The following is a 24,104-nucleotide window of genomic DNA, read 5'->3' as shown; positions in this document are numbered from 1 at the left end:
CTGCTTTGGCCTCACCTTTTCTGGAGACTATTTATTGAATATTTACTGCTTTCCAGTCCAAGACTAAGCACTTTACATGCGTTATTTAATTTGATTCCTATAATAATCCAATGAGGCAATGTTGGCTTCCTCCCCCTTAGTTCCCCACCCCAACCCCAAGTTTACAGAGAAAATGGAGGTCCAGAGAGGAGAGCCAGCTGTATGGGGTCATGCAATTTGTAAGTACAGATTAGGGGTTCAGTAAGAGGTCAGTTTCACTCTAAAGGCTCTTAATCACTGCAGTAGACCACCTTCTCTTGAATGGGTTTCTCATTGTTATTTGGGAAGCAAATTTTAGCTCAAGATACTATTCAGGGCCACTGTTTTCAAGGCTTTGAAAAATACTTCACAAACCTCCCAGGTGAGTTTGCTGCCTGGAATACAAATGGGATATCTTCTTGGTTGAGCAGAAGGAGAGGGCATTGCAGTATGGCCACTGTCTCCCTCTCAGGTTCCACAGCTGCACCTGATTGAAAGGTCTTCTGGTGGAAGGAGCCACATGGAATGTTCTATTCACTTCCCACATCAGAATTTGCTTCTTTCTTGAATTCACTTCTGTACCCAAACAGACACAAATACAAATTACTTATTACAAATAAGTTCCTTGAAAATACACAGTTAATGATCTTTGAGCTGTCCAGTTCTGTACTTCAGAGTGTGACCTTATGGCCATTTTCTTAGAATACTAATAGCATATACTTTTATAATGTTTAGTATGTTACAAGCATGGGTCTAAGCATTCATGTTAGTTTCCTGTGGCCTTTATCAAATTACCATAAACTAGGTGACTTAAAACAACAGAAATATATTGTGTCACAGTCCTAGAGGCCAGATGTCCAAACTCAGTATCATTGGGCTGAAATTAAAATGTCACCAAGGCCATGCTCTCTCTGGAGACTCTGGAGGAGGATCTACTTCTTTTCTCTTCCAGATTCTGGTGGGTACTGGCATCCCTTGGCTTGTGGTCACATCATTCCAATCTCCATCTTCACATCACCTTCTTCTATGTCTGTCTATAGTCAAATCTTCCTCCCTCTTATATATACCTGTGATACATTTATATACATGTGATCACTTCTAGTGTCTACCTGGATAATCTCGGCATCTCAAGATCCTTTACTTAATCACATCTACAAAGTCACTTTTTACCATATAAAGAGACATTTACAGGTTCCAGGGATTAGGACCAGATATCTTTGGCAGCCATGATTCAGACCGCTACAGCACATTACACATATAATTCACTTAATCACACAGCCATTGAGAGAAATATAGTTATTATCTCCATTTACTGGTGACGAAATTGAGACAGAGAGAGATTATACAACTCATCCAAGATCAAATATTCATTAAATGGCAGTATCTGGATTTGAACCCAGGTTCCATCATTCCTATAGAAGAATTCTCCAGACTGATGTGCCAAGATAGAAATCAAATGAAAAGAAGTTTCTCCTTTAAAGGCAGTACTCCTAGGTTATGGAATTTCCCCACTTTCTCATCTCTGGCAGGACTCTTTGTTCTATTGTGTACTTTATCATCTTATACACACAAAATCACTTTAAGTGCAGGGTTTTTAGAATAATGTGAGAAAAGTATGCTATATAAACTGTATCCAGTTGAAGTATTTGCTGAATGAATGGACTTTCAACCAATCCATCAAAGGAACACCATTGTTGGCAATAAGCAGTAAACAAGCTAGATACTCCTTATCATTTTTAATTTTTAAGACAGACCCTTCTGGAAAAGCTTTCTAGACCCCTGTACTCCCAATATTTCAGCCCTAAATCTTATTCAGTAACCCACAGATCCCAGGAAAGGGTTAAGGCTAAACATCCCATGGCATCAAATCTGTCACTCTTCTAGTAGACAATCCTGTAACCTTTGGGCTATGGAGACCTATAGGCTTTGCCCTTTGAAGTCTTTGACCCACCTATCGCTGCTTTTCTTGCTCAGGTGAGGCTATTTTAACCAATCAGCTTTTCTCTTCCAGGAAGCTCTGTATTTATATCCTTTCCCAAGTCTACATTCTTTATAGCACCATTCAAACCAAATCATTTTCTATTTCTCTCCCCCATACACCCAGTTTCACCAAAGCAAATTTCATAGTTCTTCACATCACCACACTCTTAGGGTCAGGTCACTTGGCCCAAAGGCCACATCTTCCTTCCACAGAATCTCATTCTCCTTTGACCAAACTAGCACAAGAGCTCACATGCACTTCAGTGTATAGCCTTAAGCTGTCCCACCAGTTCTGAGACACCACAGGTATTGCTATTCTACAAAATACTGGAAAGATGTATTCAAAGAATAATACCACATCATATAAAAATATTTTTTAAAATATTATATGTTGGTAGGTGGAATAAGACAATCCTTCATATATTTCCGGTCAGCATGTAAATTAATATAATCCTTTAAAAAAACAACTTGACTTCATGTATCAAAAACCTTGAACATATTAATGATCTTTGATCTAAGAATTCTATTGTGTAAATTGCTGTAGGTTAAGGTGCTGTAACTGCTTCCAAACATGTAAACTGGTTTAAACACAAAAGAGGTTTATTTCTCACTCATGTGACAGCCCTGGTAGGGTGGCTTTCCTAGACATCCTGATTTAAAGATGAGGAGGCTTCTTGCTAAAGCATTGCCATCCCCTATTCATCATCTGCACCTGGAAAACAGAAGAGACAAGAGAGCACGGGGAAGCTATATTCACTTAAAGCCTTAATCCAGAAGTGACAGACATCACTTTCCCCCACCTTCCACTGGTAAAAGTGATGCATAGTCTATACAATACAATATGAAAACATATTTAAAATATAAAAATTTAAAAGCAAGAGACATTTGTAAAGAGTATAAATTTAATTAGGTTAAAATACTCTTATCTATAGAAAAATTTTTAATGCAACAAAATTTTAACTGATACTATCTATGATATTTCACTTTGTTTTGACTTTTTATATTTAAAATTTTTAGTGATTATTTTACTGCTTTTCCCTTGTTTTTTTTTTTTTTTGCTTATCATAAAATTTCCTTTAAGTAATGAAATATGACAGATGTAGTTGAAATCCCTTTACAATGTCTCCTGAGAACCCTCTCCTCACCCGAGAGAAAACCTTTTCTGGAGTTGGTGCATATTCTTCCTGATCAAGTATTTTACTCTGGGTATGAAAGTATGTTTGAATAAAAATCTACGATTACTGGAATTTTTAAAATTACTTGAATGGTATCCATTTTTTATTTATTTTCCATGTAACATTATCTATTCAATATATATCCACACTTATTCTACGGCTCTAGTTCATTTATTGTAACACTTCCATAGTGTTTCATTGAATGAATATAATACAATCCCTTCATTCATTCACTATATATGGATATTTAGGGGTCTTCAGTTTTTTGCTATTCCAAAGAAATATTGCAGTGAACATTCTTTTATATGCTCCTTGTGAACTCGTGATAGATTCCCTAGAATATATTATCAGAAATGAAATTTGTCAGTCACAGGTTAGGATCATATGGAGGTTTATTAAATATGGCCAAATTGGTTTCTTACTGAGTTCATATTCTACTAAGAAAATATGAGGTTCAATTTTCCATACCTTTTGGCCAATTCTTTGACTCTTTCTCTATTTTTGCCAGTCTTACAGCATTTAACGATATTTCTGTGGTTTTAATTTTCCTTTCATTGATTAATTATAAGGTTAAACATTCTTATATTTTTGTTAGACATTTAGATTTCATCTAATAACTGCCTATTTTAATTCTTTGCCATTTGGGTTTATTTTTTACTAATTGATTTCCAGCATTCTATATGTATATGTATATATATATATATATATATATATATATATATATATATATATATTCTCAAAACTCAACTCATTTTAAAATATAAGCATCCCAAATGTCATTGCTGATTTTGTGGTCTGATATATTGCTTGACAAATTAACCTAAAAGTCAAACTGATATTTGCTAACTCTAGTGGGAAATTATAATTATTTTCAAGTTGTTTTTATTGTCATTAATACATGTAGTTCACTAAAGGGATTTCTTGAGACAAACATAGATTCCACACAGATCAAAGAAAGACAAGCACTGAACTTCTTATAGTTCACCTTCCCTGTAGCTAAACACAACAGAATCTAAACATGCTGCCAACTGTCGAGGATTTTTGTACTGCTCATCCAGGCTTAAATATCTGCTAATTGAGATAATGGCTACAGTCCATCAGTTAATAGTATTTACAACAAAAACATATGGCCAGTACTTGGAAGGCCAGACATTAGCTAATGTGAGTCATTTCCAGATGATAAAGAGATCATTTATATTGTCCCTATGAATTCCGCTTGAGTACTGTGGCATCTCCCAGGCTTGACCTTAAAAGTAGATATTGGTGGCTTCTTATGTGTTGACTATTGGGAGACTCTGAAAAAGCCTACTCGTTCATCACAGATTATGAGGTACAGACTGAAAGAAACTCTAGAGTTTGAGAGAGGTAGGGGAGAGATGAGAGAAAGAAGAGTCAGAAAAGATTAGAACAGAGATTGAGCAAATTGAAGTCTACTTTAGTCAGAATAGGTAGTAATTTATGCTACAGTAACAGACAAACCCTAATATAATGACTTAACCCAATAAATAATTTTTCTTTAAGTACATTACATATTCAGCATGGGTTAGAGAAGGCTCTGACCAATGTAATTATCTGGGAGGTAAAAGCTTCTGTGATCATCAGAGCTTTCTCTCCAAATTGATATATATTGTTTCTGACCACACTTGGTTGTCCCTAGCAAATCTCATGGCCACCTGTAACTTCAACGGGAACTGATAGATTTTCCATGATATGCCTGGAAAGAAATTGGAAATATTTGATAAACAGCATAGTGACTATATAAAACCATCATTCTGTTTATCAAATGTGGTTCAACTGGTTCACTCTCTGTCCCACAAAGAGAATACATCTACCCCTACTCCAAGAAAGACAGTCCAAAAATCCCACTCATGGGACTTCCCTGGCAGTCCAGTGGTTAAGACTGTGAGCTTTCACCGCAGGGGGCATGGGTTTGATCCCTGGTCAGGTACTAAAGATTCCCCATGCCACATGGCACAGCCAAAAAAAAAAAAAAATCCCACTCTGTCATGGCATTAAGCTCAATACCTTGGCTCTCTGCATTACATTCATCAGTCTCTACCTCAAATTTGGATGTGGCTACTCTAGAAATGGAGACTGCCAACTAAAACAACAAGTTAAATTCCAACACACACACACACACACACACACACACACACACACACACACACACACACACACACACATACATTAGGGTATACACAGGCTAACGCTGGAAGCAATAGGAGGCCAGTTCAGGAAGTTAAGAACTGCTGAAAAATACTAGTTTAGTGATTTCTCTGTGACTTTTATCAATGAGCAGGATCAGGAAGCAGTCTGGCATTTTATTCATGCTAAACTAGGCCTAGGGTGATACCTGGAAAAGACAGACACAAGGAGCTTCCAATGCTTTGCCAAATTAATATGATGAAGTTAAAACACTATGTAGCCTGTATAAAGATAGACAGGCAGCAGGATATGACACAATTTACTTTTATCCCAGGGATGTCTGTCAGTTTCTAGGTCTGCAAAATTAAATTCCCTTGTGGGCTAACTAAATTTAAACTCCAGGACTCCTTTAGCAAATGCGTTTCTCATCTATTTCCACCTCATTTTCTTCCCGTCTGTCCTGCCTGTGCCGTCTACAGCCCCTGAGCTCATTTGGACTGAAGTCTCGTATCTGTGCTTCTGGCATCTAGTTTGTTTGGTCCCAACTGAGTTTTCCCCTACAGAAGATAGATCTATAAAAAGAAAGGGAATATTTTTCACAAGGACAGGGAACTTTCACAGAGCAACTGTTTTCATTAACTGATGGCACAGTTGGCTGAAAAATAAATGATAAATGAGAAAGTATGGGGTATCTTTTAATATGTAGATTATACTTCAAGAGGAGTAACACCAGGAAGTAAGGAAATAACCTTGTAACAAGTACAGAATGCCAAACACCAAGGGGAATAAACAATTGAAAAGAAAAAAACCTGGGGAACTTTTAAACAGAAGTCAGTGAAGGAGGCTCGCCCTTGCTGTCAAAGCATGACCTCTGCACTAGCAACATGGGGATCATCTGGGAATTTGTTAGAAATGCAGAATCTTGGGTCCTGAAACTTACAGAATCAGAGTTTTCATTTTAACCTCATCATCTAGTGATTCATGTGTGTGTCAATGTTGGCACTCATCTAGATTACAATTATTAAAAGTTATTAAAATGAAAAAATGTAATTGTTCATATGTTCTTGCCTTCAGAAAGCAGCATCAAACACAATGCCTGACAACTAGTTGGTTATCAGTGACTATTTACTATTAAGATCAAACTATCCCTTTTGGACTAGAAGTATTTCTTTTCCTGTGTAGAATATAATTGCTGAGATAAAGTATATGTGGATGGCTAAGCAATAACATAAAATCTGAAAAACAATTTTAAGTAGAGGAATTTCTTACCATTTGTATATTTACATATTCCTGTAATGTACACATACATAAATCATGTATACAAATATGTAAAATTGTTATATAAATTTAAAAGTATATCCGGGGGGGTGGGGGTGGTGGTGTAATGAATCGGGCGATTGGGATTGACGTGTATACACTGATGTGTATAAAATGGATGACTAATAAGAACCTGCTGTATAAAAAAATAAAATAAAATTCAAAAATTAAAAAAATAATAATAAAATAAAAGTATAACCTTTGTCACTAAGTATTTTTATATAATAAAGGATACTTGGGACTTCCCTGGTGGCACAGTGGTTAAGAATCCGCCTGCCAAAGCAGGGGACACGGGTTCGAGCCCTGGTCTGGGAAGATCTCACATGCCGCGGAGCAACTAAGCCCGTGCACCACAACTACTGAGCTTGTGCTCTAGATCCCGCGAGCCACAACTACTGAAGCCTGCGTGCCTAGAGCCCGCGCTCCGCAACAAGAGAAGCCACCGCAATGAGAAGCCCGCGCACCGCAACGAAGAGTAGCCCCAGCTCACTGCAACTAGAGAAAACCCGTGCACAGCAACAAACACCCAACGCGGCCAAATAAATAAATAAATATTAAAAAACAATAAAGGATACTTGGACACAGAGATGGATAAGTGTATACATCACATATAAGTGGCAGAATATGGAATAGGATCTAGTTCCCCTGATCATAATCTTACATTATATCTAATAATTTTGAGGCTTAAATATTTTAATTAACGTTAATTACAGTAGTATTCCATGATGAATTTCAAACAAGAATCAAGTTACAGCTTGAATGGTTTGGTTTTATGGTCATGTTCTTCTGGAATTTTAAACTAATAAAAATTTCATCTTCAGTTTAAAAATATTTGTCATTATTTATAATCATATATTTCTAATATTTGTTATTTTATGACTATGGGCTACTCTTCTGCTTTCTAAATAAGATGGGTTAAATTTAATTTGAATGTTAAGGCTTTAGCTCAGGGAAATTTTAATTTTACTAAATGTTATCACAAAGTTTTAAATCTGAAAGCTTTCTTATACTTGATTTATTTTAATCTATTTAATTTTTATAATGAAAACCATAAAACATAATTATAAAACTAATTTATTTAATATTTTCCATGTGTTATCCACTTATGCCATACTGTTTTTCATGAGTAAAGTTCCTTTGCTTTAAAACGTAAATATACATTAGCACCAGCTTTTATTATGCATAATACCTTATTATTTACATCTATGAAGGCTTTAAAAATAGGGAATATAGAAAATTAAAACATATTTATTCTAAAGTAATCCAAAATTTTATGTATTCCATGATTACAATATAAGAATATTTGTGCACAGAGGGTAAAATGCAAAATGCAAAAATAAGTTTATTTTAATATAGGATTATAGATTTTTGCTATTCTAGCCATTTACCTAATGTTATATATTCTTTTCAATAAAAAGTGAGTTTTCTCTGTGTGTGTACATGTTCTCTCATAATCTGTGGCTGGAATTTTCATCTTCTTAATGATAGATTTAGAAAAACATAAAGTCTTAATTTCAATTGAATTAGAGATATTAACCTTCTTCATAGCTAGTGTTTTGGTTCTGTTTAAAATTTTTCACCTCCCGAGTTCATATTCTCTCATCATCTAAAATCTTTATTGTTTTTGCTTTCACATTGAGATTTGCAATCAATTTGTATTGATTTTTGCTTGTGGCATGATGCTGAAACAAGTTTCATTATTTTCCCACATGGATATCCAATTTTCACAGCGTAATATTTTGAAATCAATGTAATTTTCCCACCACTCTCTAGTGCTACATTTTTCGTAAGTCAAATGTCTATATGTACACAGGTATGTTAATGGTTTCTGTATTTTCTTTTTTCTTTTATTTTTCTGTTTGTGATGCTATGATAATATATTAAGTATTTTAACTGTATGATAGATCTTTAATTAAAGATTGAATTTACTTAATAGAATATTCAGATTTACTATCTTCTTTTGTATCAGTTTAAGTAAGTTGTATTTTTCTGAATGTCTACCATACTTTTAACTAAAGTTCCAGAAAGAAAAAAGAGAGAAAGAAAGAATGGGACAGAAGGAATATTTGAAGAGATAACAACTAAGAATTTCCTAAAACTAATGGAAGACTTCAATCGTTAGATTCAAGAAACTCAAATTCTAATCCAGATAAAATTTAAGTTAGTGACAGATAAATAGGAAGATGGTTAAAGAAGTCACAAAAGTAGAGAAAGGAAAAGCAAAGAGATAGACTATGTAGAAAGCAAGTAGCAAGATTGTAAATTTTAACTCAAATACTATTGATACTGGTTATAATTTCAAGTACTAGTTACGTTAAATGTAAATTACTAAGTGCTAGGATTGGGATTTTTCAGAACGTCTCAGATGCCTTAAAGCTGTTCTATAGTCTCTGCAAGAGCTGATTCATTCCCAGTTTACGCTAACTCCTAGAATGCAATTTTTTGAGCCTTAATCTATGGCATTGGGCATTTATAAGGGTCCCCACAATTGGTGGGCTCTGGAGGATAACTTTTGTTCCCATATCCTCTAATTTCTTCAATAGTGTTGCTCAGCTTCTCTACCACCACTTCAGGGTTGACCAAAGACCTCTGGGCCAAAGCAGCCCCAAAGGGATGCTGTATTTCTCTGCATTTCTGTCTTCTCATCTACTAATTTTTTACTGTCTTGTTAGGATAGTGATCACTTCAAGTAAATGTTTTACAACAAATTTTATGCAAGTTTTCTAGTTCTCAGTGAGAAGAATGGTTTTAATTACCTAGTTTGCTACTATCAGTAAAGATAATTCTCCTTTTGTTTTTTTACATGTCATTTCATCTCCTTCTAATCTAGTTAAAATGGTTTCTTCATTTCTTAAACTTATTAAAAATAAGAGTTTTAATAGAATAGCATAAGATCCATTGAAAGTCAGAATCTCAGAATTCAATCATTAATATTATATTTAATATTTATAAGCCAAGGGTTTAACAGATTCATGGTATGCAATGCCCCATACTCAATTCTATCAATATTAAAATGGGCATAAGTTTCATGCAAGCACATTTAACATCAATTTCCTTTACCTTAGCTAACTCTAAGGAAAAACATAGTGAACATAGATATAATATTAGGGATATGGGGAAAGTAGACTCCAAATATTTATAGCTTAGAAGACACACAAGAGATAGGAATACCATGAAGCTGAAAGAAAGGATAGAAATAAAGGTAGATATGTGCAGAAGACAAATTCCACTTTCTCTCAGTTTTCCTAGGATCTACTATGGCTCTTTGAAGCTGTTCTAGAATAGCTGGCAGTTCTCCTAGTATGCAAATAATGTTGAACTGGGGGCTCATATGAATCCTTCTCCCATCTCAGTTTCACAGCTTTATGCTTGGTTATTCTGGATAATGAAAACAAGGCCAGATTGTATGACCAGTTAACAGGCTGGATGAGACAGCTACCAGAACTTAAATAAATAGAAGTTAGTCTTAAATAACTCAAAGGCTTTCAGTTGCTTTTCTCAGTGTGAATGAGCAATGTGCAGTCAGTTGGCAAGAGATGGACTCGGTTACTTTAATACTTCAAGTTTTGCTAATGCAGATTTGTTCAGAAACTGCTTATGGAGTAGGGAAGATTTCCTGGTTAAGACAAAGTCTCTGATGACTGTTGAATAATGAGTATGAATTAGAAAGTTTGAAAAGGGCATGGGGAAAGGGCAATCGATGCGGGGAGACATTTAAGAGATATATTTTAAGATCTCATTATGTGAGAACCAAAGGAGCAATTTCTGACTCTAAAAAGACAAAAGTTTCTGACTTGAGTAATTGGGTGGGTGGATAATGGTGCCGTTTACTGTTATCATAAATGCAGTAGGTTGAAATCCTGAGATGCATCCATATTTAAGAACTGAGTTGAGAAAGAGGAGCAAAGCGCTTTGAGATAACATAGAAAACCCAGAGAAAGTAGTGTATTAGAAGTCAAGAGACTCGAGAGTTTCAAGAAGAAATAAGTACTCAAAGATGTCAAATAAACCTTGTATATCTAAAGAAAAAATTTAACAATAAATTTTGTTTACTGTTATCCAATAAATAATAAATAAATATTGGATTTAACAATAAGTCGATGATTAAGTACTTTTATAGAGCAATTTTGGCATCAAAAATAAGATCTCACTGAGTTAAGATGCAAAGGAAGTAAGTAACTGGAAATAACAAGGTCAGAGTAGATTTTCAAGACTTTATCTTAGTTATAGTGAGATGGGATGGTAGCTGTAAAGAGGTGCAAGATTGACGAAGGGTTTGTTTGTTTTTTTTCTTCCAGAAGGAATAAACTTCGAGACTGAGAAAGACCCAAGGGAGTGATAGGATAAATATAAGAGAAAAAGTTCATAACTGATGGAGAAAATACCAAGTGAGAAAGAGGAGTCTTGACGGGAAGTAAGTAAGTGGTTGGCCATAAAAAGGAGAGGACATTTTTAACAACTGAGGATAGGCGAAACTGCTTAATGAAGATGAAGATGTGAACATGTTTGTACAAGATTAGTTGTGTAGATGATGCATGATCAGATGCTAAACCAAGCAAGATACATTGATTAAGCTGCACTCTGAAAACTCAGTTGAAGCTGATTTTAATATAAATGTTATAATTATGAGGAATGACAATTTGTAATAGTCATCCACATAATGAAGTCTCTAAATAAGATAAATTATATGGTGAACAAATCCAATAATAGATTTTCATAAAAATCTTGCATGCAAGCCTGAAGTTGAATGACCATTATGGGATATAAGGGAGTTGCTAATGTTCCACAAAGGTTATGTTCTCATCAGTTAGGCTACCCTGAGACTTCAAGGATATCCAGTCCGTCAACTAAAGAAAATGCCAGTTGTCAGGATACAGTGAACATATGAGATGGCAGAAATCAAAGAAGAGGACATGCCTAAAGATATGATACAACATAAGAGCTCAGAAAAGGGGTTTTGAAGCTTTCACTACAACTCACTGCACCTAGTAATCTTTTATTTATATTAGCCTTTGCTATTTAGATAGAGATCACACATCCTTGTTTGCCTGGTCTACAAGTGTCCCAGCCTCCTTTTCTATTCAGCATTTGTCATATGGAGAGCCTAGATTTAGGCACACCTAATTGAATGTTAAAACTAAGAAAGGTCACGCTGGAGTTGAGTGAATATGCCAAGTTAGGAGAGCCAAGAAATTTAAATCAGATGGCCATGGCTGTTGGAGTTTGTCCTAAGCCACTCCTAGCCAATGCAGTTTGCTTTAATCTAATTTGACCTAGTTATGCTTGGTATTATAAGTTTAGCTGCTCAGACTACAGGAAATTAGCTAAGGCTGAACTATTGACCTGATGATAAAAATCTAATCTCAGGAAAAATGCCTAAGAGGCTCATAAACCCCTGGAAGCTTTCTCAGGGTCTCCTAGGTTAACAGCCAGTGCCCCAGAAAGAAGTAATTATTTGCCACCACAAGTGATCAGGAAAGGATTGTATTAACGTTTATTTGTTTCTTTTTTTAAGGAGAGAAAAGGGGGGAAAAAAGAAAAGAAAGATCAAATTAACTTCTCCTCTTCTCCTGTTAACTTGCATTGCCTTCCTTCTTTTCCTTCCCCATCTCCCTCCCCATCCTGGAAAACTAACTTATAATTTGAATATTGTTTCTTGAATACAAAAATCAATGCAAAATATTCAATAAGCAGGTAAGCGATTTTATGCTTTAGCTCAATGATTTGCCAACTTTCACACTGTAAACACCTGGAGGGTTGTTAAAACACATTGCTGGGCCTGCCTTCAGAGTTTGATTCAATAGGTTTGGAGAAGAGCCAGATAATTGCATTTCTAGAGTTCCCAGGTGCTGCTGTTGCTGCTGCCCCAGAACCACACCTGAGAACCACTGCCTAGCTCTAGGTAGCTGCACAAAATACCCTCTTCCTTGTGTGGTACTTGAGAAATCCCCATTCATTTTCCCCCTACCACATGGCTTCTTAGAGTCAATGAAAATTCAGGTGTGCATTGAAATCCCAGATCACTCCCGATTAGCCATGTGCTTCAGGAGACTCCTTGTGACCCTCAGGATGCTCTTGTAAGAATTAAATTAGAACATGTTAAGTTCAATGGCTACCAAGCTGCCTGATCACAAATCCAAAAGTCCATTGTTACCAACACAACGCCTGTAGGAGACAAAGAGCGTAAATGAGAGCATCCTGTGTTAAGCGTGCACAGCTCGGACATCTCAGCAGGCCAGAAAGAACCCGTGGGCAGTCACTGAAGCAACAGTTATTTCACATCCTCGTACGACTGCAATTTTAATGATAATTGGCGATTTTAAAGACTACTTAATAAAATTAAACAGTAAACCGCCATTCTAATTTGGTGCTTCTTAAATTTTGGGGGGGTTCTAGACTTACTTTGAGAAACTGAGGAAAGCTATGGCCCCTTTTCCCAGGTCAGTGCATCCAATTCGTTGGCGAAACACTTAGAGATCTCCTGCGGGATCTATGTTTTCCAAATTCAGAACCTCTGGCTCTCAGTGCTTCAGGTTGATCCCTTCCTGATGAACGAGCAGTCTCACAATCCTATGGGCTACATCTGAGAAGATTTCAAAATCAGAAGCCAGGCGCCTACTGACCAGACAGTCTCTGTTTTTAACTCAATCCTCTTTTGTCCTAGAACTCAGCATCTATATTAGTTTCAACTGTTGGGACAAAATACCATGAACTTTGTGGCCTAAAACAACACAGATTTATCTTATACCTCTAGAAGTCCAAAGTCCTAAAATCAGAGTGTTGGCAGGGCTTCCTTCCTTCTGGAGGTTCTCAGAGAACCTGTTTTCTTGCCTTTTCCAGATTCTTGCTAGAGACCACTAGCATTCTTTGGTCTATGGCATGGGCCTCCATCCTCAAAGACAACAGTTTAGCATCTTCAAATCTCTTTGCTTTCATCTTCCTGCCTCTGGCTTTGATTCTGATTCCTCTGCTTTCCTCTCTTCCTTTATAAGGCCTCCTGTGATTACACTGGGCCCACCTGGATAAGCTAGGCTACACTTCCCATCTCAATATCTTTAACTCAATTGTATCTGTAAAGTCCCTTTTGTATTTAAGGTAGCATATTCACAGGTTCTGGAAATTAGGACATAGAAATCTTAGGGTGTATGTGGGGGAGACATTATTCTCTCCGCCACAGCATTCATTTCATTTACATCTTTCTAACATGCACTAGCTCTTGTTTGATTACCTTTACTTTCAAGACCAGTCAAATAAAATGAATAATAACTGTGGATTTCAGTTAATATCTTAAACTTACTTCTAACATTCGTTAGAAGTTAGAAGTTCTAACAGTACTTAGTATAAGTTATTACTTCTAACAACAGCCTCTCCAATGAATTGTGGAAAACTTCTAAAATTAGATGCTGGTAGCCACAAGTTAATAATTTTGCTTCCAATTCTCTAATGTAAAACCTGTACACTATGGAAACATGGTCTAATGATCCTATATTTTGAGATCAATTGAGAAAATATAGAGAAAGAACAAAGTAGGGGCTTCCCTGGTGGTGCAGTGGTTAAGAATCCGCCTGCCAATGCAGGAGACATGGGTTCTATCCCTGGTCCGGGAAGATACCACGTGCCGTGGAGCAACTAACCCTGTGTGCCACAACTACTGAGCCTGTGCTCTAGAGCCCGTGAGCCACAACCACTGAGCCCATGTGCCACAACTACTGAAGCCCACACACCTAGAGCCTGTGCTCTGCAACAAGAGAAGCCACCACAATGAGAAGCCTGCACACCACAACGAAGAGTAGCCCCCGCTCACCGCAACCAGAGAAAAGCCTGCGTGCAGCAACAAAGACCCAACGCAGCCAAAAACAAAATAAAATAAAATAAATAAATTTATTTTAAAAAAAAGAAAAAGAATAAAGTAGTAGGCAGCTTATCTTAAAAGTACAATGTAATCAATCAAAGCTCTTGCACTTAAAGTGTAAAAAACACCATGAACATGCAATGAGAAAGATATGACTTCACAGAAATATTGTCAAAAATAAACTGTTATAGTTTAGCTGACTCCATGATCAATACGAGTTTTTTAAGATAATGCAATTTTAAGCTGCATTAATAGTACTATATTTAGAAAAGGAGATAACATTCATACATTCATAAAAGATCGTTTTGAAAGCACCTATGTGCCAAGTACTATGCTAGACAATGGAGATACTCTCCCCTTTGTACTGCTACTCTGTCCTCATTAAAAAAAAAGAAAAAGTTAGGTTCATATAACCTGGATAAAAAAATGACATTACCGTTATAGGAAAACGCTTAAACTTTAAACTCAATAAAATCTTTGTGCAACAATTTTTTCTGAATTATTACATCTGACCATGCAGATTTATTAGCAAAAATGCACTTTAAAATGTTTATTATCATCTACATAATGCAATATTATGATTTTAAGCCATCTGTTTTTCAAAATGTTCAAACATCATCAACAGTTTGAAAATTTTCTTTTTTGTTTTAATTTTGCTTATATTCCTCCTAAATATCTCTCACCATGAACTGTAATCATTTATAGAATTTTAATTCTATTATTTTTAACTAAACTTTTAATATATTGCAATTTTAAACTGCAATAAGAGTAGTAAAGGAGATATTTTAAAATAAAAGATAATTTTTAAGCAAATGATTATGTAGGTGACACTCTAAATTGTCTCAACCTTTTCCACAGACTCAAATCCCTGTTTTATTATTATATTTCAGATATACACATATTCTTAAAATTCCAAATTGATACGTAAGTGAGCAGATGCTATTTGTGTTAAAAGTTTTATGACAAAGAAGTAATTAATTCCTCTCCTTCAGTAAAGTAAACACGGAAGATGGGAAAACATGAGCAGTGACTGGTGAATGTATCAGGTCACAAACTCAGGTGCACAGGAAGTGAAACTAGTTCTGGTTAACTTTTGATCACTTCACTTCACTTCACTTCACCTGCTGAGTTGTCCATCATTCCATTAGCCCATCTGGTCTGCAGATCAGACCAGTGGCACATCAGTGGCAGCTGAGTCGTCCTTCTCCCCAACTTCATAGCTTTTTATTCCCATTCTTTCATTACTATTATGCCCCTCTTAAAAGCTTGGGAAAATACTTTGCTGTGCTCCCAAGCCATGCTGGCACAAGAAGAAATTCTCCCATGCTATCTCAGACCATTTTTGCCTAAACATGCAACAGGTAATTCCTACCCACACCACACCAGGTTGGATAAAGGGGATCTTGATGTCTTGCTGCCTCCCGTGGCTTTACTGGAACTGGGGTTCAGATCCCACACCGTTCTAATTAGGGTTTCTGTTGTTCTTCACTTCCCTGGTACTTGGCCTCAGACATCAGCCAAGGCACAGAGCCCATTCTCTGGGAATCACACCAATATCCAACCCTTTTGTAACTGCCCATCCCCTTTCCAGTCTAGCAAACTCGAATATTATCTCCAGAGACAAGAAACAGTGGCTCTGACTGACTTTGCAGCTTGCAATTCTGAAGCGCAGAAGCTAAGTACTGACTTCTTTGTTCTGTGTTCTGCTATAATTAATAGGCCCACTTTGATGTAACAGGTGCCTCTTGCCCTAGCTCTTTAAGAGGGTGGTGAGGAGGGAAGGGAGAGGGGTGAAAGGGTGGTTCTTGGATAACGAGGAGGTGGATACACAGTGCAGTCTTAGTCTCAGACTCATATAGCCTAGGAAAAGGACAAACATGAGAGTGAATGTTTGGAGAGGAAGCTCTTAAATTACGTGGAATTATTGATATTAGAAGAGTTGTGAAGTGTAAATGGCTCTACTTGAAAGGGAATGGGATTAGAGTTAAATCCAGGCTAGGAAAGAATTTTATCTATTCAGGGAAGAGAGAGAAAAGTGCTAGTTAATTAGCTAGTTTTTAAATGTGTGTATAATTTTACTAATTGTAATTTTTCTTGAAATAAGTAAAATTTAAGTTTTTTAAATGCTATGAGAAATGGAATGTGCTGGGGCAGAAAATTCACTCATTTTTATAGCCTGTTCTCTTCTGGTCACATGGTGATAACAAAATTTAACTCAGGAAAAATTGAAAACAAAAATACAGAGATCTCATCCTCAACATCCTTTCCCCTTCTTATTGAAGACATTCAATCCTAAATCTCAGATGCTACCAAATATTATGGAATGGAGTTCTCTTTCTCTCTCTTTTTCTTAAATGTATATTTTTGTATTGTTACTAAAGTAATACTTGTGTTCTTGCTAGACGATTGTATTTTTCAGAGGACAATGTAAATTTTATTCTACACAGTAACGGGAAAAGAATTCAGACACCAGTCCATAAAAGCGTTATAGTCTCCTGGTATAAGTACACAATCTGCTTAGCTCTACGGAGAATGTAAAGCTACAATTCCATAAAGGGAACAGTCTGAAACTGGCAACCTAGGCATGCTTGCCTGGGCTACACAGGCCAACCCCAGCCATTACTGGGCACTCAGGAACTAGGGTGCCAGCTACTGATACCAGGGAGCAGCAAAGCAGTATACTGATATCTTTACTCAGGTAATCTATTTCAGCATTTGAAAGGTTATTTAATCCATCTTTGAAAGTACCATTTATGCAAGGTAGTATGTGGCAAAATATGTTCTTATAAGTGATTTTTGCACAATAATGGCCACTTCTAATTTCATTCTCCTTTTTTCCTTCTGGTTATGGTTTATTACTGCTGCTAATACTGTCAGACTTTGTGCTTGACTTACATGTGAACCTGACTTAGCTGCTCTCCTGAAAGTCCCTGATGTGTTTCCTAGTATTGATAGATAGTGAGCACCTCAGGATACTTTCTTTTTTTAACTTTTTATTTTATACTGGAGTATAGTTGATTAATAATGTGGTGTTAGTTTCAGGTGTACCACAAAGTGATTCAGTTATACATATACATGTATCTATTCTTTTTCAAATTCTTTTCCCAATTAGGTTGTTATAGAATATTGAGCGGAGTTCCCTGTGCTATACAGTAGGTCCTTGTTGGTTATCCATTTTAAACATAGCAGTGTGAACAAGTCAATCCCAAACTCCCTAACCATCCCTCCCCGCACCCCTCCTACCCTGGTAATCATAAGTTTGTTCTCTAAGTCTGTGAGTCTGTTTTTGTTTTGTAAATAAGTATATTTGTATTATGTTTTTAGATTCTGCATACAAGCGATATCATACAATATTTCTGTTTCTCTGTCTGACTTACTTCACTCAGTATGACAATCTCTAGGTCCATCCACGTTGCTGCAAATGGCATTATTTCATTCTTTTTAATGGCTGAGGAATATTGCATTGTATATCTTCTTTATCATACCACATCTTCTTTAACCATTCTTCTGTTGATGGACATTTAGGTTGCTTCCATGTCTTAGCTATTGTAAACAGCCCTGCAATGAACATTGGGGTGCATGTATCCTTTCGGACCATGTTTTTCTCCAGGTACATGCCCAGGAGTGGGATTGCAGGATCATATGGTAGCTCTATTTTTAGTTTCTTAAGGAACCTCCATACTGTTCTCCAGAGTGGCTACACCAATTTACATTCCCACCAACAGTGTAGAAGGGTTCTCAGGATGCTTTTTTTTTTTAATAAATTTATTTTATTTATTTATTTTTGGTTGCATTGGGTCTTCATTGCTGTGTGCGGGCTTTCTCATTGCGGTGGCTTCTCTTGCCGCAGAGCACGGGCTCTAGGCACATGGGCTCAGTAGTTGTGGCACGTAGGCGCTAGAGCACAGGCTCAGTAGTTGTGGCGCACGGGCTTAGTTGCTCCGCGGCATGCGGGATCTTCCCAGACCAGGGCTCGAACCCATGTCCCCGGCATTAGCAGGCGGATTCTTAACCACTGCGCCACCAGGGAAGCCCCTCTCAGGATATTTTCAATGACAGCTAACTAAAGGGACTTTATTGCCTCCCATAAATAAAAGTCCAGATGAAGAACAAATTGCAGAGTGGTCCAATTAGGGCCTTTGCTCCATTTCTCTGCAGTTGTCAACTCTGCGCTTCTGTATGTATGTGTCAGGTTTTTTCTTTTGTTTTTTTTGGTTTTTTTTTTAGCTTGATTCCCCTTATCATTGTAACAGAACTGCCATCAACAATTATGGCAACCTGCGTCCTCATTCACATCTGGCTGGAAAGTCTGGCTTTCCATTGCTGTCCATTAAAAGTAAGGAAGGACTTTCTCAGAAAACCTGCCCTGGTGTCTCATTAATTAGAATATGAGGCTCATTTCTATTTTTAACAAGTCACTGGTAAAGGCAATAGCAAGACCAACCACTTCTAGCCCATGAAATCATTACACAAATCTTATAAATGGAAGGAGAAAATCATCATCATCATTATCATCACCATCATTATAATCAGCATTTCAGATAGGTTTAGGAAATTAAACATATTCGTCATTTATGGACTTATTTTTTCTACTAGAGACCCCCCACTCCTGCATCTTGACAGTTACACTCCAGGGACCTACTCCCTAAGCATGGAGCTTCAAGCAGGCTTTTTCTAAATTTCTTATCTCCAACTCTTTCCTTCTCATGCCCCTCCTGCAAGCCTTCCCCATCAAGCACATTCTCTCTCCTTGGGGGTCTGCTAAATAAGAGTAAATAAATATACTATATACTATTCATTCATTTAATTGCTATTTAATTAAACTCCTCGTTTTTACTGACCTTGATAGTTTTAAGGAATACAAGACAGATATTTTATAGAATGTTCTTAACTGGGATTTGTCTGATTTCTTTTTCATGATAAGACTGGGGTTGTCTATAGGTTATTGCCTACATATTGTCTTTTTTTTAGTCCAGTGTCAGTAACTAACATCTAAGGAAAGCATATGAGAAATCCGTATTATTGCTTTGCTCTTCTCATATATAGAACTTTCCCACATGTCCTGTAAAAAATTGATTCATTTTACTACAAAACTCCATTTGATCTAAACGTCTTTCATGTTTTCATACAGCACAAAATTAGATCATAACAGCTTCATATAATGTTCTCTTTTTGGATTTAAATAGTTTATGAAGGTAATTAAATACTAAAATCAGGTATTTTGATGCAAATCAAAGACAGTTGACCATTCATAGACTTCCTCTTTAAGCTTAATAGTTTGGCTTGCTTACCAATCACCAAAATATTTGACTGACACAGGATTTACAGGCATAGGTTTGATCATTAGCTTTGATATAAACCAATTAGTTCATATTTCTCCCTTACTGGTTTTCTTGGCACCATCAAAAAAGAATTGCCTTGTTTACTTACCTCAGTCTGACAGAAATTTGTTCATTATGTTATTGCCTTTTTGGCATAAGCTTTCATGTATCATCTTCAATATTTTTAGCTTGTCTTCATGAGAATATAATATCTGGTCTCAATACTGCAGCTCTTAATATATGGAGAATTGCTTTAATTTTCCATTAAGTTATTGACAATTTATAAAACATATATCTATAGAAAATGGTATTTTTTTGTCTCAGATGTCCAGTTAGAGATAATAGTACATTCAAGAAATAGCACAAAGAGCCACAATAAAAAAAAGATAGCAAATGCATTACCTATTCCCATTTCCACATCTGGCAGCTCGGGGTCAGCACAAGTTTATCTTTGACCCACCCATTACTGATAACGCATTCCTTGTTCTCATTCATCGTGCACAATGAAGCCATAGTAGTCGCTTGGCTGCTCTTCCTATTCCAGACGTAATTCACAAACAACTAGAAAGAAGTAAAATAGCTGTCAATTGTGAATCATCCTAGAAGACCCCAAGAAGCACACTCAATGAACAGTCCTCTGAGTATCTATCGGTAGAGAGGCTTCTTTGTAATTCTATGTCAAGATTTAAAAGTTAGGGAATTTAACTTTAAGTTCAAGCCAGAATTAATCTAATTTCCATTTGAAAAGGCAAGATTGCAGCACTTAATTTCAGGCAATTTTGGCTTCTCTTCCATCTATCATTTCTCTTGACATTGGGTCTTAAGTTTTTGAGAGTGTGCTAAGGATACTTGGGGAGGAGGGGGGCATTGGGACTGCTTAAATAAAGTATGATATAGGCATCAAAAACTACTATAAAAAGTGAGAAATCTCTTTGTATACTAATTTGGAAAGATCTCCCATATACATTATTAAATGGAAAACTTGAGGTACAGAATAGTATTTTTTTTTTTTTTTTTTTTTTTATTATTTATTTTTGGCTGTGTTGGGTCTTCGGTTCGTGCGAGCGCTTTCTCCAGTTGCGGCAAGCGGGGGCCACTCTTCATCGCGGTGCGGGGACCGCTCTTCATCGCGGTGCGCGGGCCTTTCACTATCGCGGCCCCTCCCGTTGCGGGGCACAGGCTCCAGACGCGCAGGCTCAGTAGTTGTGGCTCACGGGCCCAGCTGCTCCGTGGCACGTGGGATCTTCCCAGACCAGGGCTCGAACGCGTGTCCCCTGCATTAGCAGGCAGATTCTCAACCATTGTGCCACCAGGGAAGCCCCAGAATAGTATTTTATATGCTTGAAATGGGCACAGAAATAAGAATATGTATTTATACTTATTATATCTTCATAAAGACACACTGCAAGTTTTCACAAGAAATGAATAAAAATGGTTCTCTACTAAGGGCAGGAGACAAGTCAGGATGGAACCAAGACTTATCAATGTATCTTTTCATCTTGCTTTATGTATTGTTTTATTTAAAACCAGATGGTCTATTTAAAAGAAAATACAAATAAAATATTTAAATTCTCTCTTGACTCCACATACCCTTCAAGCTCTTTATTTCTCTGTCCCTATTTAATGCAAAATTTCATAAAATTATCTCCACTTTCTCACCTACCATTCACTCTTCAACCTATTTGAACCTGTCTTATTGCCTTCCCACCAGTACTCTTGCTGAAGTCAGTAACGATACGTATTTTGCCAAACCCATGTAACAGTTTCCTTTCTAGCCCTGTCTTTCTAGATCAATCTGTATCATTCTACACTATTGACTATTACCTTGTTAGGTCTGTGACACTGTAGCGCTCACTTACCTCTTACTTCTCTGATCACTCCGGTGTTTCCACTTCCACCTGAGCTCTAACTGTTGGTTCTCCTTATACGTTGGTCCTAGGCTCTCTGGGCTTGGTCTTGGGTCATCTTTCATTCTGCTACTAGAAGGTGTCCTTGAGCTCCTTAACTCAAAATACATTTATGTGGCAATTCCAAAATTTTATCTGTAACTCAGACCACCCACTGAGCTCTAGACTGGTGGGGACATGCACTCTTGGATTGTTCCCAGTACCGTGTTACTACAGACAATGCCCAAGTCAATGACGTTGTAAATATTTCTTTCTGCATACAGCCAGGTGCATCTGTTTGAATAAATTCCCAGAAATGACATCACCAGAGCAAAGATACATGTTTTAAAATGTTAATAGATATTGCTAAACTGATTTCTATGGGGTTATATAATTTTACACTTGCATTAGCAATATATGAGGGCCTGTTTCCTTATTCCCTTGCCAACTGTTGTGAAACTTTTGAATTTTGCCAATGTGATAAGTGAAAAATAGAAGCAAAGTGTATTTCCAGTACATGTTTCCCTTATTATGAATAAGGTTGGACATTTTTTACACACTTAATTATTTTCTCTGAACTGCTTATGTTCATAACCTTTTTTGTTGTTGTTGTTTTGGGGTTTTTTTTTACTGTTACTTATCTTTTCTAAGAGATCTTTATTTAAGAGAATATCTCTTATCTGTGATACAAGTTACAGATATTCCCCCAGTTTTTCATTTGTCATTTGATTTTGTGGTGTTTTCTTCCCAAGCAGAAATTTCTCATTTTCTTTTTTCTTTTTCTTTCTTTCTCCTCCTCCTCTTTCTCCTCCTTCTCCTCTTTCTCCTCCTTCTCTTCTTCTCTCTCTTTCATGTTTCCTCCCCACTCTCTCCCACCCCTTTCAGTCTCCTCTCTTTCCTGTCCTTCCTTTTACATAGTCAAATATTTTTATCTTTCCATTTTGATTTGTAAATTTTGAGTTATATAGTTGGAAAGGCCTTTGCCTCTCCAGTCTTATAAAGGAATTGGTCCATATTTTCTTTCAGTGTTTCACATTTAAATATTTCAAGTGCTTAGAGGTTATCCTCATATACAGTGTGTGGTATGAATTTATCTTTTCCAGATGGCAATCTTGTTGTTTCAAGAAGATTTATTTAAAATTTTATCTTTGTCCTATTGCTGTCATACTGTGTACTAAATTCTTGTCTTTGTTTCAAACTTTTGATCATTTTCCATTGGCCTACTTGTCTATTCATGAACCAGGGACACACTGCTTTAATTGCTGAGAGTTTATAATATGTTTCATTTATTTATTTTTAAAATTATTTCTTTTTGGCTGCATTGGGTCTTTGTTGCTGCACGCGGGCTTCTCATTGTGGTGGCTTCTCTCGTTGTGGAGCACAGGCTCTAGGTGTGCGGGCTTCAGTAGTTGTGGCTCACGGGCTCTAGAGCACAGGCTCAGTAATTGTGGCACATGGGCTTAGTTGCTCCACGGCATGTGGGATCTTCCCAGACAAGGGATCGAACCCATGTCCCCTGCATTGGCAGGCGGATTCTTAACCACTGCGCCACCAGGGAAGCCCTTATAATATGTTTTAATATGAGATATGACTCATTAGCCCTCATGGCTCTTCTTTTTTCAAAATTATCTTAGATATTTTTCCACACATACTTTAAAATCACCTTGTCTAGTTCTAGAAAAGGGAAGTCTTTTTAAATATGGAAAATAACAGAACATACTTGTATACTGAGGAAAATAATCAAATAGAGAGGAGAGGTTAAATTCAGAGGACAAAGGGAGATAATCAGGAAGAATTCTTAAGTGGGGCAGAGAAGATGGGTTCCAGAACATATATAATAAGAATGGCTTTTGATAGTAAAAGGAACATTCATTTCATGGCAAGAAAAATGAAAGTAATTGGCATATAGACTTACATTTTTTGCATGCTATGAAAATGATGGTGTCCCCATATGGTGACATATATTCTCAATTAAGTGTGAGGGGAGCTATCAGCTGAATGGAGTGGGGTGGATGAGGAATGGAAGATTGGGAAAGCATGAGGAAGTATTATATAGTGAAGAAAACATGAGAAACCAATTGGTTTAATGAAGATTGGGATTGACTGATGACATGAATTAGAGAGAGAAGAAGGCTGTGAGCCCTTTGATGAAGTTTTCAGAGGATGAGGTGGCAGTACCAAGACACGAGGATGTTATAGCAAGATTGCAGGGTCCTCACAGGACCAGGAATCATAATAGTCCAGAAGGGACCATGAGGTACAAAGAGCATAACCTCTGGACCACAATATTTGGGGTATATGAGTATTTACAACCTCCACTTTAGTGGACCAAAGGGAAAATGGTACCCTCCAGGGAGAGCCACATTTCCAATAAGGCAAATAGTTGGAAGGATGGGTTTGATAAGACATT

At 36.8% G+C, this 24,104-nt stretch overlaps 1 protein-coding gene across 3 annotated transcripts in view; it reads right to left on the bottom strand.

Moving 5' to 3' along the window:
- Nucleotides 1-24,104, bottom strand: part of SLC27A6 (solute carrier family 27 member 6) — a 105,737-nt gene that overhangs the window by 10,304 nt on the left and 71,329 nt on the right. For all 3 annotated transcript variants that reach the window (XR_005019516.1, XR_005019515.1, XR_005019514.1), the window contains 3 exons: nt 20,211-20,369; nt 2,610-2,710; nt 394-594 (listed from right to left, as the gene is read on the bottom strand). The gene's annotated coding sequence lies outside the window, so the exon portion shown is untranslated. The remainder of the gene's footprint in view (nt 1-393; nt 595-2,609; nt 2,711-20,210; nt 20,370-24,104) is intronic.

This window comes from Balaenoptera musculus, chromosome 3 (genome assembly GCF_009873245.2).
Source record: "Balaenoptera musculus isolate JJ_BM4_2016_0621 chromosome 3, mBalMus1.pri.v3, whole genome shotgun sequence".
NCBI classification, from domain to species: domain Eukaryota; kingdom Metazoa; phylum Chordata; class Mammalia; order Artiodactyla; family Balaenopteridae; genus Balaenoptera; species Balaenoptera musculus.
This window is presented reverse-complemented; position numbering and strand designations above follow the sequence as displayed.